Source organism: Gopherus evgoodei, chromosome 4 (genome assembly GCF_007399415.2).
Source record: "Gopherus evgoodei ecotype Sinaloan lineage chromosome 4, rGopEvg1_v1.p, whole genome shotgun sequence".
Taxonomy (NCBI): domain Eukaryota; kingdom Metazoa; phylum Chordata; order Testudines; family Testudinidae; genus Gopherus; species Gopherus evgoodei.
This window is the reverse complement of record NC_044325.1, coordinates 107342570-107361681: the sequence shown is the minus strand read 5'-3', so window position 1 is coordinate 107361681 and position 19112 is coordinate 107342570. Positions and strand designations below refer to the sequence as shown.

The 19112-nt window shown below is 37.3% G+C and overlaps 1 protein-coding gene across 3 annotated transcripts in view; it reads left to right on the top strand.

Annotated features, from left to right (window-relative positions):
• SOX6 (SRY-box transcription factor 6) overlaps positions 1 to 19112 on the top strand; it is a 459305-nt gene that overhangs the window by 74941 nt on the left and 365252 nt on the right. Inside the window, exon 3 of one of the 3 annotated variants that reach the window (XM_030560471.1) lies at positions 13812 to 13847. The exons of the other annotated variants lie outside the window; for them this stretch is intronic. The gene's annotated coding sequence lies outside the window, so the exon portion shown is untranslated. The remainder of the gene's footprint in view (positions 1 to 13811; positions 13848 to 19112) is intronic. 3 annotated transcript variants of the gene reach the window in all.

Genomic DNA, 19112 nt, shown 5'->3' with positions numbered 1-19112 from the left:
CAAGAATGTGGAAGAAGAGTACTCTACGGCAGTTTGTACCTTGAGACAGTTTCAGAGATTCTGCATGTGATTTGCATCTGCAGAGTCAATGTTTGTAGAAAAGAAAGGCTTAATCATCACACAACTGAACCCTTAACGTGTCTGAATAGATAAACTCAAGACCTTAGGAAGGTTGTTAGGGGAGGATTTTCTTCAAGCCTGGCTGTAGTGAGGCAAGTGATATGAAATACTTCTTGCATATACAATACAATGTGGATGGACAACACCAGCTGTCTGTGTGGACACTGACTGAAATCTTACTGAGTCAAATTTATTAAGTGGGTCATGATGGTAAACTGTTCATTGTAAGCTTCTTTCTATTTCCCATACCCTGGATGTATATCAAGGCTAGTTTGATTCATTTATTGAATGAAAGAGAATTGCTTAGGACTAACCATTCTTCATCTTAATCACTGTTATAGGAGATGTTGCAGTAAAAGGTTAACTGCTCCCTGAATGTACTAGATCTACAGTGTATACCTATGCCTGACTCCTTAGAAATCGGGTAATAATCTGTTCAACAGAGATGTCACCAGTTAAGCACAATCTCTAATAAAGATTCTACAGTGAAAATCTCTTTTTCTAAAGTTAATTTTAAAAAGTTGATAAAAGTGCAGCATCCCTTTAAAAATGTTATTCTAAAACAAAGATGAGGTAAACCACAAAGGTCAGCTATGAAAATCCATGCAACTGGTTTTGGAATTCATTTCCCGTTACAAGCACTTGCATTAATAGTGAGAAAGTAAAGAATCTGAAATGAATCATTTTCCCTTTTAATACTGTGTGTTCATATTAAGTGGAGATGTACCGATGTTTGGAGTCTCTATGTTAACATATTTAATACTGCTAAACATTGCTGAATACATAGATTTGGAAATTTATTTAATTGAAAGCAGGTTGCCAATTTCAGTATGAGCACTGATCATATTTCAACATGTGGAATCTTAGGAACATGGAAATCTTCCATACTGGATCAGACTTATGGTTTATCCAGTATGGTATTCCACAGTGGGCTGCAGCCATTACATGATTCTTCAGAGGAAGGTAAAAATGATGCATAATGCACTTGGCTTGTTGAATAATGCTGTGCTGTATTGTGGGGAGGATATTCCTTTTGAACCCCTTTTATTTCTGCTATATTTTTTGAGTTAGTGTCCAGAATTGAACACAATATTCAAGGAGAGGATTCACCATCGATTTATAATGGTGTTAAAATATTTTATCTGATTCTTCATCGATTGTAATGTTTGTTTGCTGGTCTAACTGCTTCTTCACATTCTTGGATATTTTAATTCCTTGGTCCACTTTTTTCCTGAGTGGTTCCGGTATATTTAAAATCCAGCAATGAAAATGAATAGTAAAGTGTTTCCTTCCAAAGTGCATGACCCTGCATTTTTCAATACTAGATTTCATCTGTCATTGTGCTACCCATTCACCTACCATTGTTTAGGTATTGTTGGCAAATGTTGTCATTTTATGGGTGACTTCCTCCTGATCATGACACTGGTTGCAATACCAATAACTGGTGAACACTTCCCCCACGACTTATTAGCTTTTTTTTTTTTTTAATTCCAAGAAGCAGCTGTTTATTAGGACCCTTTTTGTTCTGGCTTGCTTAACCATTTTTTATTAATGGCAGAGTATTGACCTTTATTTTCTACTTATCTATTTCCTTTAAAATGTCTTATACTCTGCTAAGGCCTCGTCCCTCCAATCAGTGTTATGTCTTAGAAAATGCTCTTGTTATTTCTTCCTCATCTTCTGCATTGAATTTTGACAATGTACATGTATAATTTTTCTGCAAACTCTTTAACTTCTTCAGTTGCTCTCTCATTGTTTTCATTGCTTGTTGGTCTAGATGGCTTGTGGATGTACCATAAGTGCAGCCGGTGGACGCAGGTTGAGAGGGACGTAGCCACCCACATTTTATCATCCCTTTGCTGTGCCCTCGGAATAGCTGTAGGACTTGTGAAATTTCACTCCAGATTTGTTATATGCAGGTGGTCCCCAGGAACACTAGCATAGTCTCTTTGTGACTAATGTGCTTCTAGTTACCTCAGTCTGTGTAAAATTCAACAGCAGGCTGTGCTCACAGTTGCGATCTGCCCTGTTAAAGGTGTTTTGGCAGAGTTTGCACATTCCAAAGGCTGCCTTATAATGTTGCATACACCCTGTGCCACTGCCCCTACCCCTCTGCCCAGGAACATGCTGGATTGATTCTCTCTCTGTTAGTGCTGATTGTTTATCTCAGCAGGTAAAGAAACTCTTCTGTGTTTCCTAAACAGCCTCCAGCCTGGAACAGCAGGGTGTTTTTGGTTTTAGCGTTACCCGTCCACCTGCCATTAATGGTTTCATTGCCATTGAAAGACCTCTGCACCTGAGATTTCAAACCTTATTGTCCCATGGTCACTGTTGCTTAGGGGAACAGCCATACTCGCCTCTTGTACACAAAACTAAATTTGAGCAGAGTTTATCCTCCTGTGTGCTCCAGAAGGAGCTGCTCCAAAAAGAAGACATTTATAGTATCAATAAGCTGCTTCTCTAAACCATGTACAGATGTGTTATTCAACCAGTTTAATATTGGGGTAGTTAAAATCACCCATTATTATTTTTCTGGCAGATTTTGCCACTTCATTAATATCTTTCAACATACTGAGTTGCTTGGCTGCTCCTTCTTTTACATGGTTTATATCATATCATGCTATCACAGCATATTCTGTAGTTTTGAGTTAATTGCTCAATTAACAGTGGTATTCATGAAGTGCTAGGAAAATTCCACAACTAATGATTTGGACAAATTCAAAATAGGTTGGTATTCCATAGTTTTCAATGTCAAAAATGCCAATATCTGCTAGCATAAGACTGTGAAGGCTTAGAACTCGATAGCTCAGAAACTCGAGTCTAAAAATCATAGTAAAATCATTAGGCATACATATAACCCCCACTAGTCCTATGCAGGGGGCTCTGTGCCAACCTGCTTGTTCCTCAGGATGATCAGGAAGGAGAGGTAGGGGCATTGCATGACTCCTCAGTCACTTCATGGGTGGATCTTGTGGAGGTGCAGAAGGAGGCAGGGGGATAGTGCTGATGAACCCCGATTCTTCCACCCTCCTGGCCTCCAGGTCCTGTTTATGGAAGCATTGTGGAGGCTGCTATAATAACCATTGTATAGATGTTTGCAGGCACTGCAGAAATGGAGGAGTGATGGTGATTGGAGGGTGATTGAAAGGTTTGTAGTGAGCTTTTCTTCTCCCCCTGTGGTCCATGATTAGGTGTAGGTGTAGGTGCAGAACAGATAGTTAACTCTAATGGGCCATTGTTCCCAGCTGTTGTTTGGAGCTGCCAACTAGCTCTCTAGGCAGTGGGCTGATTCTTTGTCTCACCAGCTGCCATGCAGGGATATGAGGGGATGCACTGCCTACCCATTTTGCCATTCCTCAGCACCTTCACTTTCATTTGTGGCACTGGGGGAATGAGGAGGAGTCATGGACCTTGCCTGGGGGTCACAGTAATGCAGTGTGGCTGCAGAGTAGCTTCATGGCCACTTCTAAACAGGGAGTGGTTTTCCTCTTGGGATTTAGGTCGTACTTCACAGGTTCAGGGATCAGATGCCAGCAGGGCTTTGGTCAGGCTCTGCACTCTGAAAACAACAGGGGCAAGATTTGGCATCATGGCTTTTGTCTGATTTTTGTACATTACTCATTTCACTACTTTTAAAATCTTTCTGTACTGTGCTGATGATCTGATGCAAGACTATACTGAGTTGTAATGGTTTGCATACAAGAATAAGGCTTCAATCCAGCAAAGCACTTAAACATGTGAAACTTCAAGCATGTGAGTAGCTCCCTTATGACTTCAGTTCCTGAATAGTCCCATTACCCGTATGTGTGCTTAATTCCTTTCTGGAATAGTATTGATTATGTGTATGTTGCTGCTAATTTGTTCAAATTTAAATTAAATAACTGAAAAACTAGTAGGAGATATAATGATGTTTGGACTTTCTCTTCAGTCCTTCTTGGAGATTCTGTGGATGCCTTAAAGACATTATAATTTACATTTTATGACAAAAAATATAGAGAATTGTCTTATTCCTCTTGGCAACTCAGCTAAACTATCATAACATTTTTCATCAGTATTCTATTTAGTTTTGTAAACTGAACACTACAGTGCTAACAGATCATTTTTTAGATGCTTATTACAGTTCTTTCACATCTTTATAGTACCATAGTAAAGCTGAATTTACTAGCTATGTGGAAAGTAGAGTAAGGCAGCACTAGAATCTACATTAAAGTGATTCAATACTCTTTGGAGAAAAACTTGAGATCTGATCCAGTATGTGGTTTGGGGGCAGTTGTAAAAGAGTTGCTATAGCACATTGAAATTTAGGGGTATTTTCTTTTTTCTGTAAACACGTGACTAATGTTCGCCTTAATGGGAGTTACATATACAAATGAAAGGGAGAGTATACCGGAGAGAGTAATTTGATGTTTCAAAATTTAAAGATGGGAGGGATCAATTTGCTTGCAACTCATTTCTACCTGAAAATAAAGGCAAATACCTGATCTCCTTAGGTAACTACCATTCTGCCTGTAAATTACTCCTAAACATTCTGCTCCGAAACCATTAATATGTACTTTAAACTGAGCAGGGAGAGCAAAAAATATGGATTTTTTTATTAGTGTGTCTCTACAAAAACAAAACACGACACCCCCCACAACCCCCCCTCCCAAAGCCTAATCAAAGTTCTAGGAGTTTGGGTCCAGTGAGTTTGAGAGGCTGTGACTAGGGGACTGGACTGGGATTCCTGGCTGTGTTGTGTAAACTTGGGCAAGTTGCTTTTCCTTTCTGCACCTGTATTTCCTTTCCCATGCTGTCTGTCTTCTCTGTTTAGACTGCAAGTTCATCAATAATGTTGTGATCCTGGCTGGGGCCTCTAGGTGCTATTGTAATACAAATAAATAGTAATATAATTCTGAAACCATATTAGTCCAGTTGAAAATTCCTTCCTGTGTATAAAGATATAAAGATATTTGGACAACAAAGTGGGTTTTTGTTTTTTGTTTTTGCAAGTAATCATTTGTACAACAGACTTCTTACCACCTATCATTTTTTGCACTGCAAGCTAAATTTCAAATTATAATTGGGGTATGAAAATAATCTCTCCTCTTTGGTTGCTTATGTTTTTGCCATAATCATATTAGGCTCCCATAGCAACATATGAAAACATTAACACAAGTTCCTTTTGTATATGATATGGTTGAACATTTCCCCTGTAGAACTGTGCAGCATGCTGTGTTCACAAAGAAAAGGCATCCAGCTTGATTGCTGCTTACTGTTGTTTCTCTAAAGATATGTTTTGGGGTTAGCTATTTTTATTTGCATTGTTTTCCAGATCAAGTACAGTAAGTTAATTAAGCAATAACCTTAATGGAATCTGAGTTTATGACCCAATATCCACCTACCTCTAACATATAAATGTGAAGATGAACATTAGACTCTCTTCACTGGGGTAGTCTGTAACTTTATTAACAGTGTTGCTTTTATTCCAAATTAAAAATATAACATTAAATGAACAAAAAATCAGATCCTATCCTGGATTACTCGTGTAAATTTCCCAAGCCAAAAAAGAGTGGCAGTGACCTAAAAAATGGAGGTATTATACGATGTTAGTTTTAATTACATTCAGATACCACAGTGATGGGCTGGTATAAGAACTTGAATAGGATAGAATTATTATTACATTTCTGGAAATCAGAAATTAATATACCCTCCCCAAATTTCAGTTAGCCATAATTTAAATGAAGATGATACCTATTAAAGTAGTGGCAGTTGGTATAATCCAAGGATTCTTCCTCTAAAATAGTATGGAAAAAATGGGGGAGATATTGGATTTTTTTTGTCTATACTTCATTCAGTAAGAATAAAACAAAAGTGTGAAGGAAAATGCTTCTTAGCAGTATAATAATATTAACAGTACAGATACTAAATTTTTAAATGTAATATATTAATTTATGTGCTGATAATTTTCATTCTGAGGATCTCAAACATTTCAGAGAGATGTATTACACCATCATTAATCAGAAGTTTTCAGATAATCACATATTGCCATGAGACAGATATTGACCCAAAATATCAGAAAAATACTGCAAATGAGTGATGACCCAAACACCTAATAGATATATAATTCTGTCTCAGGGAGGTCCGAAGGCCACTTTTAAGAAGGTAATTGAGCTGGTTAAATAAGGTAGTTTGCAAAGAAAGTTTGTTTATTTTTCTATGCTAGTCTGTATATCTACCAGAACATCTGGTATGGGATTGCTAGCACAGATGGGGAGGCAGCTTCTGAGCTTAAGACAGACTGCCAGAAGCCTTCCACTTTGCCGTACCCTATCATGTGCCCACAAAGACGCAGGATGATAATTTTCAGCATTTGTGCTGTAGGATGGAGGAATAACCTGGCATTGGAGAAAAAAGGTTGGTTTGTAGCTTATCTATTTGAGAGATCTTTTCTTTGCTTTAGGAAGATACTTATCCCAGCAAAACCATATTGTGGAATTGCTCCCCTTGTGCAATGTGAATAGCAGATAAAGAGCAACCATATCCTAAAACCAATTGCTGCACAAAATGTTAATGACTTTTTGTAGCAGTCTAAATAACAAGATCTCTTTGTTGCCTTCAAGTCTCAGACAAACCAAAGACTTGACAAACTCTAAGGAGTTAAGGTGAGTCAGACATCCCGGCTCAGTAAAAGGCTTTGCTGCATCATTGCTAGGACAAAAAGTGAAGTGCCTCTCCACCAGCTGAAAAAAAGAAGGGACTCTGAATACTAATGAAGGATTGAGGGTTCAGTAACTGAGAAACAGAGGCTCTATAGATAAGCAAATATTTTCCCAGGACCTCTCAGTCTGATTTGTTTAACTGGAGGAAGTAATATTACTAAGGAAGTATTTAAATGTCTTTAGCAGATATTAGATGGTGAAGTGGACTAGACATTATTTTCTTATCCAGACTCCAGTGTGAGAGAGGCCCATTGAAACACGATCTTTGAGAGCATCCACTTAATCTGTGAGTCTAGAAACAAGACTAACTTGGTCGTCCTATTAATCATGAGACCTCCAGGCACAAAAGATTTCCAAGAGGAGTTAGTACAGAGTAGTGAAGATCACAAGGCTTATTATGTTAGGAGACTTCAGTACAAATCTGGACAACATCTCTGGCTCAGCATTACAGAATCTCCTGCCTGATCTGGGCACTCCCTAGACTTACATACGCAGCCCAGATATCCCCTTTGACTGGATCCTTGCTCTAGATGTGAACATAAAGAATAAAAGATTCAGTCTCCTATCACTTTGCTCTTCTTCTCTGACCACTCCTTACTACAGATCTCACAGGACAAAAGAGACAACCCTTTCTTAAAAATTCACGTTAGTAGGAGTTGTACAAATACTACCAGCATTCAAGCACATCACATTTGACTCTGATCCTTGCCCTTCCTGGCAAGTAAAAGAGAGTAGAGAACATCCCCTTCATGAAGGGAATTCTGCCCCCCTACACTAAAGCATACAATTGTGCATCTGTTATTAAAGAAACTATCACATAATCTTGGGCTCCACACCAATTACTGTCCAGTACCAAACTTCCCTTTTCTAAGAGAGCTCATCAAGAAGCTAGCAAAAGCTTTCGTATGGCAGCTGTCAGCTACCAGTATACCGAGCCCTTTAGAACTGGGGTTCAGACCTAGGCATCTGCTGCTCTGGTGGATGACCTTCTGTAGACAAGGGGTCATCCTGCTTGGATCTCTCTGATCACCAAACTCTCCTGGTCAACCATTCCTTAGCTCCCAAGATTCTTGTCTGTGATGCCCCTCAAGGTTCAAGCCTTTTTTCCCCATCATATTGAATATCTACGTGAAGCTGCTGTGGAACAAGGTTAGATATCACAATATGAAATAAATGCCAGCAATACACAGACAATACCAAACTCTACATTTCTCTCCTGGTAGATGTAAATGGCACCATCTCCTAGCTCTCTGTGTCTAGCACCTGGATGAAAATAAATGTGCTGAAGCTGAACCTAGGCAAAATAGGTGGTGCTGGTAGCAAGAGGGAAGCACTTTGAAGAAATCCCTTTCTTCATAACATCTCCATTTATTGAGTGCATCTACCACTAACATTGGTTCACAGCCTCAGGGTCTTTTTTGACTTCTTAGTGTTTTTGGATAATCAAATAACCACAAGTCTGAAAAAATTCTTGGTTCCACTTGTAGCTGGCCAGAAAACTGCTTCCCATTGTGCTGGTCACAGTTTTGCTAAGATAATCCATATATTCTTAATCACTCTACTTGTTTACTCATATCTAATGAAGACACACACCCTGAAAAAACTCTGGCTATTACAAAATACAGCAACATCTCCTTAGCAACACAGGTTCTTGTGAACACATCAAATTTGTGCGTAGTTTGCTTTGGTGGCTCCTCATTAAACGTAGAATCCAACTGGAGATCTCTCTCCTAATATTCAGAGCCCTCCATGAGACTGGACTGAGTTGCTTGAGAGAGTGCTTCTCCCTACATGAGGATGACCTTCCAACAGAACAATTAAACTGCTGAACAATTGTGCGTGTAAGCCGCACCTAGAACATAGAATGCACTTCCACAAAAGGTAACGGCCATTGGCCTCACTGCATTCAGAGCTAAATGCAAAACTTGCGTCTTTGGTTTAGCATTTCCACAATAGCTCCTCATGCACGTATAACATAAGTTATTTACACTCATGTAGTTTACACTCAAAATAAACACATTCTTCTACCTGTTCAAGTCTTAGTCCTACTGGGAAGAGAGAGAGAGATTTGTTTTTCGTAATTATTCTTTTGTCTTTTTTATTAATGAGTAGGCCCTCAGATACTATATTGATGATGGTCACATAAGCAGCTAGCTAGAGAGAGGCTGGGATAGTTAGCAGTAAGCCTCAGCAGACTACTGAACTCCCACATTAGTATTTTTCAGAGACTCTCATCTCATTTAGATGAGCTCATAGAAGAAATTAGTTTCCAAGGGAAAAAGGAAACAATTTTAAACCCTCATCTAAGAGATTTAGAGTTCCACCCTATCCTGAATTAATATTGAGAGGTCTGTGTTATGAATCTTTCTTTCTCCTTCTTTGAATTATCTTCATCTTCCTGCCCTCTGGACATGGCAGAGAACTCAAATGCAGATTTTGTGAATTCTTGTTCTGGATTTTAAGTTAGACTCTGAATACTTTAACACAATGGTCAAGAGGATATGAAAATGTGAGGAATTCAAATAAAGACAGAGAAAGTTAAATCTGGGAAGTAATTTGTGGAAGACTAATTGATTTAAGAGAGAGAAACTCGCAGCAGATCTCATGCTGAAGAGACAACAGATAAAATGCTTTAGATTACAGAAATCTAATATAACCAATATGGATGTATTGATTGTATCCCTAGCAAAGAACACTCTGATCCAAATAGATGGTAATTTCTTTCCAAAACAGCATTTGGATAGAAATTAGATATGTAGAAATTATGTTGGAGAGCAAAGAAATGTAGAAATTATGAGCCAGTTGCATGGCTGTTGACTTCAGTGGCAGTCTGCATCACAGAACTGAAAGATAAACAAAAATGTAACAATCATTATCATAGTCTGTGGCTACCTTATTTCCTTTTCATTAGATCTATGGTATATAATGCTGTTGCAAGGACATACTTGTGGTTCAAACCAAGGCACACAAGCTAAGCAAGAAGTCGTTGAGTGCCAGTTTACTAGAGCTCAGAGCTGTCAAACTGGCACTAATACATCTGAGATGTAACACAATTCAGAGCCAGGTGTTGGTGATGTCAAACAACATCATAGTATCCTCAGGTCTCGGTAGCCCTACGTGCCATTAGCACGTGTACGTCTCCCCAGCCATTTGCTAACGTGTACATCCTGTGCTCATTCCTGTAATGTTAGCATTTCTTCATGTCAATTTTGAATGCAGGCCAATCCTGCTGGCCAAGAAGGTTAATACTGTAGCATAGTTTACCAAGCTGATTCAAAAGGGCTTCCAGTAGTCACCGTTTTTATTCTTCCTTCAAAGTTTTCTGCATTGCAATCTGCAGGACTCTTCTTCTTTTTTCATGCCAAAATATTTCAGCTCTTTCTGTTTGACTATAGAGCAATATTGGAGACACAAGAGCCAAGAGGTGTTACCTTCAGCCGTGATTTTGAGCAATGGTTATATTCTAGTTTTAACAGTAAGAGGAAGGAATCTTTGTTTTCTTACTCTCTGTGTTTGTGTGTATGTGTGTGTGTATAAAACCAGTTTTAAATCAGAACTTATTCTCAAATTAATTTGGTAGATAAGTTTCTGTTCAGTATTTGCATCTTGGAAGGATCTTGTTCTGGATACAGCTGAGTGGGAGGATCCTTTTTGTAGTCAGCTCTGACTGATAGTTTTGGAACTGTCTCCTTCTCTGGGTCTGGAAATATATCATCTTATGGTAGATGGGTTGCTGGACATGCTCTTTTGGAAGAAGGAAACTGACAAGTTAGCAACATTTTCCATTGGCAATGCTCCAGAACAACAAACAGTCCCCTATAGGTCTTTGTGTATTTGCTTTTTTATGTTAATATTTTGCTCCCTCTGTGATAAAACAAGGTTTCTTAACAGGGTTGCCACATAGCTGCTGGATAGTTAAAGGTGGATGACTATCAAATTTATGATTTAGAAATGTTGCAGAATAGCTACATTATGAAATGTTTCACATACTACTTTGTACTTTTTTATTATCACTTGAATTCATTTCTGTTTTACACCCTCTTATTCTAGATAGTCCTCAACTAAGGTAAATGGTCATCCATTGACTTCCATGGAGCTATGACAATTTCTACTAGCTGAGGATTTTCTCTTCATGGTTTTATTACTCAACGTCACTTATTTTTAACTCCTTATTCAGTATGAAGAGATGGGGTAAAATGTTCAAAAGTGTCTAATTCCCCTTTTCACAAGTGACAGGCACTTTAGAATCCTTTTGAAATTCTTAACCCCTAAATTACTTTTGAAAACGGGAATAGGCTCCTAAGTCATATAGGTGCTTTTGAAAACTTTCTCCAGGATCTTTTTAAGCACATTGTGGGAAGCTTTCTGCTGGAAAAAAAGGAGGATAGAGAGAAGCTACAATGAAATTGGTTGGTTAAATGTTTAGTTGGCTAGCTGTTTTTTTTCATATACTCTGTCTGAAGTGCCTCAATAAAGATTGTATCATTTTTAAAATATCTATCTCTGCAGCAGTTCCATTTCCTTCTCCTCTTACTATTTATAATAAAACTTCCACACAAAGTTCTAAGATTGTAGTGGGTTGATGGTGAGAGGGGTGGCGCTAAATCTCATGGAGGGCAGATGTTCAGCTCCAGAAAACATTTTTTTTTCTGTAAACTTATATGTCGGGTTGGAGTGAAGTGAAGTGGGCATAGGAGGAAGGGAATATATTTTTCATCTGTAGACCATCAATAAGTGGCATATGATTGAACCCAGATAGATCCGTAACACCAATATATGAGTGAGTGGAAAAAATGTCTTGATCCCTTCAATTTCTAGCTAAGTCTCAGGCTGCTGCTATCATCCTGTGTTGCTCTCTCTAGGGCTTTGGGGGACAAGTTTCTGAAGAATTTATGTACTGTAAAATAGATAGTCTCCATTACACTATGACCTCAGAAAGAGGATTCTTCCAACAGAAATAACACATGGAAATGATAGAAAAACACACACTCCATGGAAAAAGCATGTCCTGGATGATAGAATTTGGTGTGTTTTAGAGCTGTATTTTGGTAAATCTTGACATCCCCAAACCACTAAAAATGCTAATAATAAACACGTGGCCGAGAGGTGTAACATGTCTTGTCTTTGCTGTCAAATGGAGATCCATTTCTAGTTGCATTTTTGAGCTTGGCTGACTGCTAGCAAAAATGCCACCCCATCAGTAGGCATGTCCCACTTGGTTTAAATTGGACTATTATTATTACTTTATTCACAGTTGCTTTGTTTTTAAAATTGCATTTTGAAACAAGGCACCTTTTATCATAGGAACTTGCACCATCTCATGAGGCAGCTCTGCTGCAATCTGTGCTATATCACTTCAAGATTGCTTTGGAGTAGATTGATATTTTGAGCTTTGATACATAGAAAAGATGAAGCAATGGATTAATGGATTATATTCTAACTCTGCACACTTAGGTATAGTGGCAAGTGAAAATGAATTTAATGGCACATACTAATGCAAAATTGATGTCAGCTCATATGACAAAGTCAGGACACAGTTTAGCAAGGTAAGCAACATCTACTGAAGAAAGGCCAAGGAGCAGGAGCCTTGCAGACAACATTGAAAAACATGCTGTTTAGGAACACTTGCGTTCTTACATGAAGGGATCCACTGCTGAAAATGTTCTCTTGCATGTCATAATAAAATATATAAACAGTAATTACAGAAACTGTAGTTTTGCTAACTATCTTTAAGGCAAGTTTTCATATAGCTTATATTGTCCAAATGATTTTACATGAAATGTTCATATTAATCTAAATAAATAAAGTATATTGGGTTGATTTTCTATTGACAAGACAGGCCAATCTCTAAATTACAGAGTATTATGCATATGCAATTCTACCTTTAAGAAATCAGACTGATGGGACTTGCACTGCTAAGTCACTTTTTTGAAAATTTAGCCGTAGGTATCGAAATATGGATTTAGAAGACTAATTTTAGGATACTAGGTCTGCAAATTTGGGCCACCATGAAACTGCATTTTGCTTCTCTCTATCATCCAAAGAGGAAGTAATTACACTAGTTCTGTTATCTGTATAGTAGTAGTGGATAAATATTAATATATTCTTGGTGACCACTGTATACCATTACTTACACTAATGACAAGTGTACTGAAAAGAAGTAAAAGCATATTTATTTTGGTTTATCTTTCATTCAACATTTTTACAATTACTTAAAAATAAATTTATTTCAGACGAACAAAAAAAGCCATGTGAGTTAACACTCATTCTTAAATTGGTAAAACGTGGATAAGATTTCATAATAAGTAAAACAAATCTAGTTAAGCAGAAATTAAAAGGAACAGTTACAAGCTGCATGGAAACTGTTTAAAAACCACTATTATAGAGGCTCAAAATAAATGTATATCCCAAATAAAAAAAAGTAAGAGGGCCAAAAGAAAAATGTCGCCATGGCTAAACAGCAGAATAAAACTGGCAGAGGTAAAAAGGCATCCTTTATTGGAAGTCAGATCCTACTGAGGAAAGGAGCACTCAAGGAAGACCAGGCCATTGTGGAGAAGCTAAATTAATTCTTTGCATCAGTCTTCACTGCAGTGGATGTGAGGGAGATGGCCACACTTGAGCCATTCTTTTTAGGTGACAAATCTGAGGAACTGTGCCAGATGCAGGTGTCAATAGTGGTGGTTTTGGAATTAATTGAATCATAGAATATCAGGGTTGGAAGAGACTTCAGGAGGTCATCTAGTCCAATCCCCTGCTCATAGCAGGACCAATCCCCAACTAAGCCTGACCTTAAAAACCTCTAAGGAAGGAGATTCCACCACCTGCCTAATAAGTCACCAGGATCAGATGCTATCTACTCAAGAGTTCTGAAGGAACTCAAATATGAAATTGTAGAACTAACAACTGTGATATGTAATCTATTGCTTAAATCAGCATTTGTACCAGATGACTGGGGGTAACACTGATTTTTTTATTTTTTTTTTTCTAAAGAGAGGCTTCAGAGGCAATCCTGGCAATTACAGACAGGTAAGCCTAACTTCAGTACCTGGAAAATTAGTTGAAACTGTACTAAAGAACAGAATTATGGAATGCATAGATGAACATGATATGTTGGGGGAGAGTCAACATGGGTTTTGTAATGGGCAATCATACCTCATCAATCTATTAGAATTCTTGGAGAGTGTCAGGATTTCAAACATGTGGACAGTTGTTATAGTTAGTATACTCGGACTTTCAGAAAGCCTTTGACAAGGGCTCAAATCCAAGGCTCTTAGGTAAAGTAAGCAGTCATGCGATAAGAGGGAAGGCCTCTCATGAATCAGTAACTTGTTAAAAGATAGGAAATAAAGCGTAGGAATAAGTGATTAGTTTTCACAGTGGAGAGAGGTAAATAGCAGGGTCATCCAGAGCTTTGTACTGGGACCAGTGCTGTTCAACATATTCACAAATGATCTGGAAAAGGGGGTAGACACTGAAGGTGGCAAAGTTTGCAGATAATACAAAATTACTGAAGATAGTTAAGTCCAAAGATTATTGTGAAGAGCTACAAAGAATCTCACGCAACTGGGTGATTGGGGAACAAAATGGTAGATGAAATTCAATGTTGTGATATATGCAAAGTAATGCACACTGGAAAAAAATAAATCTCAACTATACATACAAAATGATGGGGTCTAAATTAGCTGTTACCACTCAAGAAGAGATCTTGGAGGCATTGTGGATAGTTCGCTGAAAACATCTGCTCAAAGTGCAGTGGCAGTCAAAAAAGTGAATGATATTAGGAAAGGGATAGAGAGAACCACAAATATCATCATGCACTGTATAAATTCCTGGTGTGCCCATCCTTAACTACTGTGTGCAGGTCTAGGTCCCCCACTAAAAATTTACATTGGAGTTTGAAAAGGTATAAAAATGATTAGGGGCGTGGAACAGCTTCCATATGAGGAGAGATTAAAAGTGCTCAGTGTTCAGTTTAGAAAAGAGACAAAGAAGAGGGCTATGATAGAAGTCTATAAAATCATGAATGGTGTGGGGAAAGGGTATAGGAAAATGTTATTTACCCCTTCACATACCACAAGAACCAGAAGTCACCCAGTGAAATTAGGCAGCAGGTTTAAAACAATCATAAGGAAGTAAGTCAACTGTGGAACTTGTTTGAAGACCAAAAGTATAACTAAGTTAAAAAAAAAAAAGAGTGAAATAAGTTCATGGAGGATAGATCCATCAATGGCTATCAGCCAAGATGGTCAGGGATGCAACCCCATGCTCTGGATGTCTCTAAACCTCTGACTGCCAGAAGTTGGGACTGAATGACAGGCTGGATCACTCAATAAATTGTCTTGTTCTGTTTATTCCCTCTGACACATCTATCACTGGCCACTGTTGGAAAAGAGGATACTGGGCTAGATTGACTATTTTTGTCTGATCCAGTATGACCATTCTTACGTTTTTGTGACCTTTTAAAAGATTTTATTGAAATAGGCACACCAAAAGTGAGGATCCAATATATAATATTCTAACTGTACATGGAATATGTACCTCTTTAACCAATTTGAATAAAATTTAAGATGAAATAGCCTTAAAGCCCTGATGCACACAAGCACTTAAGTGTGTGCTGAAGTCCTGGTGAAGTCAGTGGGGGTTAAAACGTGCTTAAGTCCTATGCCTGATTGTTTTCATAGCTTATTGATTTATTCCCCAATCAAGTCATACACTCTGTTATAAGATGTTAACTCACAATACTGTATTCTCATTAATACATTTTCAGAAAGGCCATTATGTCCATGGTATTAATGTGTGAGGTTAATATCCACAATTTGCGAGGTCTGTTACAAAGGGATCTTGTTGGTCCTTGTGCAAAATTTTTCTTAATTTTTAATTTTAGTAGTCCTTTGATATCTTCAAATTAGAATTTAAATTGAAAATATGCAACCTTTGCAAGGAAATTGATCTGTATTCAAGTTCTGAAATTATGGATGGAAAGGAATTAGAGATGTATTTGAGAGAGCAGTGTTAATCAGACTCCTCAGTGGAGTTGGCAGGAGTCACTTTGTACCACTGTTTTGCCCAGTAGATCACGAAAGCAGAGTTGTAAATGTTATTGTGCTACAGGTATAGTAGTAAAATCTTTTTATTAATCGTAAGGTTAGTTCAATAGCTTTGCTTTCAACTTCTCTGTACAAAACACTGTTTGTGGAAATGTTGTTCATGGATTTGCTCTTGCCCTGCAAAATCATAAAGCCCAACTTGGCTTTTTGACACTAACTAAACTATCTGGATTAGGTAAAGCTGATCTTAAAAGAGAAAAATTGGATACTTGGCAAACCAAGCTGATATTTAGAGGCACTCTTGGAGCTGATAAGAGTTGTCATAAATTTAAACATTACCTTGCTGTGCACAGAAACCACGCTAATAAATGGCTTTGAATTTTTTATGAGTGATTGAGCACCCTGTTTTGCTAATAAGTCCAAGCTTGTTTTTTTTATTATTTTTTTTGGATAAAGGATGCTATAGAGAAGCTATTGATGAGGTGTCATATAATTTTACAAGTTGCAAAACTGCTTTTAACTACTAAACTCTCTCTGATTAAAATAACAATTGAGCTTGTAATTTTTCTGAACAGCTGCTGCTACGGGGGGTCATTACCTTGGAGAGCTTTGAAATAATCGTACTCCTAATACATGAGTTATGTAGCCATGTTTTACAGCAATGCACAAAGTTTAAAGCCTATAGTAGAATGTTATTTGAAAGCTGTCAAACCATGTTAAAAAAGACTGAATCGTCAAAGGCCCTTGTGGCCAGGATTCAACATGTAGCCTTGTCTTACTCATTATAAAATGCATGTTTATAAAGTTCCACAGAGCATCCAATTCCCAATTCACTTATATCAGCAAGACTTAACTTGCTCATTAATCTAAATTCTTTTGCAACTTTAATCTACATGTTTAATTAATCATAAAATGAGGCGGTAAGTAATTTCAGCAATGTGTGGCTTGTTATCAGATGCATTTAATCACTCTTCTGTGAGCTCATTTGGAAACACCTGAAGATGTCGAGAGCAGTTTGAATAAGCATAAATTATTCTTTGTCAGTGTACTTCACTCAACTAATAAGACATTAATTTAAAAGGCACTGTTTGTCATTTTTAGATCTTCACCAATATTTTTAGCTTAGCAATATAACTCTAATTGTATATACTGTATGATTCACAACATAGTGCCCAACACTGAAAAGGGTAAGAATTTTATTGAATTCATTCTTATTTACGTGTAATTATATAATGTAATCTTAGTTTTAATAAGGATTAACCATAGTTATCAAATGTCTTAAGTATTCAAATGTATTTGGAATAAGCTGCTAATTAATTAAAATGTTAAAAATTATTAGGTGATGCAGAGAATTCTGGGATCTTAATTCTTCTACATAGTGCTTGATAAGTCTGACAATATTTAGAAACTGTATCATATCATTTTCTCCTGTAGATATAGCTCAAGCATATGTGGAATTAGCTTTTAATGATGAAGAAACAAGTACTACAACAGTAGTCAACTATTTTATGTGAATGGATGTTCTCAGATTCTTACATGAGGTTATGTAGGGCGGAAAAATAACATTCCCATTTTTTCTTGTCACTTAACTGTTATTCAGTCAGTGATGGCATTCTAAAAAATAAGACATGACCTCAGAGCAGATAACTCACAGGAACTGAGTGAGTAATGTATCTCTGGAAGTCAGAAGTATGGGAATAAAAATTGCCTTTTACAGAATGTCATCACCTCTCCTATTTATGCAGTGAGAGGGGATGACATTCTAGCAAATCATTATTTCACTGGAAATACATTTATTTACCTGCCATGGAGCCTCTCAGTTAATCTTGCTTTTGAACACGGAAATCTTTACTGGTTGTCTGGGACATTCCAATATGGATCATAACATGAAAAAGGGGGCGGATATTGAGTTTTGAAACAAAATACACCTCACTTCTCTATATTTTTCTTTATTGTATGTACCACCTATGAATGAGTCCTGGTCTTCTCTGACTAAGCTGTGGTTTAATACAAGAAATATTATTTAAAATGCCTTTCCTTTGCCTGCACCATTTAAACTATAGCTGTAAATTGGGATAGTTGCGTTCCCCCTCCTCCTGTTTTTATTTTCTGATGAGTGTATGTTCCTTTCCACCACAATTTTGTTCTTACTGTATTCAGTTTTCCATTCCAGATGGCAGAGACTGTTTGTTAATTTGTTTGTTTCTAGAGTGCTAAGAGTTTGAGAACAGTAAAGCTTTGGCAGCATCATATAGTACTAACCACCAGCCTGGACAGTTGAACATCATTCTATGAAACCACAAAAAAACTATATACAGATTGCATTTAGTGTCTGACAAAAACACACACAAACAAGGAAATATGAGCTCCTTCTGGGCCTTCCTCCATGTAAATTTTTTTTTGTTTTTGTTTTGACTAATGGCCTGCAAAATGTCTTTGCAAAAATTTGCATTTGAGTTTCAGGGACTTACATAGTGTCTGATCACTTTTTAGTTTAGTGAATTCAATCTGATTTTTTTAAACTACTCCCAGTTTAGAACTTCTATACCAGTAAATGTTCTCAAGTGTTTCACAATGGAGCCTTTCCAAAAGTCTAATCTAGCTGTCTTTCCCTCTGGCTTTCCTGTATCAGGAGTGATATCTTCAGATATTCTTATTGTGACCAGTCAAAATATGCAGCTCCTATTAGACTCCCTAGAACAGTGGACACCATTAAAATCTTATCATTGCTGTTTGAAAGTACTTAACATTACTGTGGTACCTGTATTATTCCCTGGAAGTATCACAAATACCTCATTACGGTTAATTACGCAATAGATAAATTGTAAAAATTATCATGCTAATCACTTTTGGTATTGAGTCAAACAGAACATTAAAACCACCTGTTAATATCCAAATTGTAGGTCTTTAATACTAAATACACTCAATTTGCATAATACTTGGTATTGACCCCATATAGAAGGCCCCGAATTTAGATTTTCTAAATCTCAGTTAGGCCTTTAGTTATTCCTTGGAGTCTTTGTGACCTGCTTCAATCCAAATACTTTTATTGACCCTTAAGGACTCCTATTGAACATTTTTTTGTAAGTGGGCTTCATAAAGGTGTTGTGCTTGCAAATATTTTAAAATCTTATTTTTTGTTACTAAATAAGGGGCTACTACAAGTCCTCATAACAGCGTTATCACGTTTGCATTGTACTCCAGTATTATGAACCTAAAGCATTCAAAAATTGAGTCTAGCCCT